The sequence below is a fragment of the Otolemur garnettii genome, unplaced genomic scaffold (assembly GCF_000181295.1).
Source record: "Otolemur garnettii isolate 467f Iridium unplaced genomic scaffold, OtoGar3 scaffold00031, whole genome shotgun sequence".
In the NCBI taxonomy this organism is placed as follows: Eukaryota; Metazoa; Chordata; class Mammalia; order Primates; family Galagidae; genus Otolemur; species Otolemur garnettii.
Window position 1 is genome coordinate 12538001 of NW_003852426.1, and position 1547 is coordinate 12539547.

Below are 1547 nucleotides of genomic sequence, written 5' to 3' on the forward strand. Positions count from 1 at the left end.
CCTGCCACAACGCCCAGCTATTTTTTTGTTGCAGTTTGGCCAGGGCCAGGTTTAAACCCACCGGCATCACTCCAAATATTTTTTTTGAGATAGAGTTTCACTCTGTCACCTGGCATCATAGCTCACAGCAACCTCAAACTCTTGCCTCAGCCTCCCAAATGTCTGGGGCTACAGGTGCCTGCCACAATTCCCAGCTATTTTTAGAGACAGAGTCTCACTCTGGCCCTCTGCCACCACACCCAACCTAAAACAATTTTTTTTTTTACTGAATCTCACTCTGTTACCCAGTCTAGAGTGCCAATGGCTTCAGTTTAGCTCTCAGCAACCTCAAACTCCTGAGTTCAAGCAATCCTCCTGTCTCAGTCTCCTGAGTAGCTGGGACTATAGGCACCTGCTACCACCTGGCTTATTTTTTTCTATTTTTAGTAGAGATATGGTCTTGCTCTTGCTCAGTCTGGTCTCAAACTCCCAAGCTCAGGCAATCCACCTGTCTAGGCTTTCCATAGTGCTAGGATTATAGGCATCATCCACTGCGCCCAACCAAATAAATCTTTTTAAGTAAAAAGTTTAAGTAAAAGGTTTATTTTTATATAATCTGATTTGTCAATATTTTCTTTAATAATTTGTACCTTTGAACCAAGCCTTCCCCACCTTATAATTATATAAACACTAGGAGAAAATGTAAGAAATATTTATACAAGATTCTTTTCACCCCAGGAGTTTGTTGAAAATGCAGATTCTTAGGCCCTACCTCAGAACTTGTCATTCTTCAAGTGTGTGATGAAGCCCCAAAGTATGCACACTCAAGGGTACCTAAAATAAAGGCCTTTTTTAAAACGTGTAAATCTTCACCTACATTTATTCAATGTATCATATTAAGGGGAGGAGTGTCTAGCTTTATTTTTACCAAATGATAAGCCATGTGTCCCACAGCACCAATTTAACAATCTCTTCTTTATTTTACTCACTTTCCTGCTGTAAGCATCCCTGGGCATGGTTTTTCCCTTTTATTTATTTATTATTTATTTATTCATTTTAACATCACTTTACTATTTTGATGGTTCTTCCATTTTAGATGATGCCTTGCTTTATATTTTAGTATCAGCCAGATACTTTCACTGGAAACTGACCTTCAGAAGTCCTGCCACTTTTGCCTAAGAAATCTCATCTGGTCTTCACCCCAATATCAGGAAGATGCCAAAGGAAGGCACCACAAGTTCACTCAGTCTGAAATAAGTACTGCCCTCCTCTCCTAGAGAGAATAGGCCTTCAACTATAGCAAGAGGGATGTAAATTAGATAGCAAGGAGAACTCCAAATAGAAAATGACATGGGCCCGGTACCTATAGCTCAGCAGCTAGGGTGCCAGCCACATACACCAGAGCTGGCGGGTTCAAATCCAGCCTGGGCCTGCCAAACAACAGTAACAACTACAACCAAAAACAAAATAGCTGGGCATTGTGATGTAGTCACAGCTACTTGGGACTGAGGCAAGAGAATCACTTAAGCCCAAGAGTTTGAGGTTGCTGTGAGCTGTGATGCCACAGC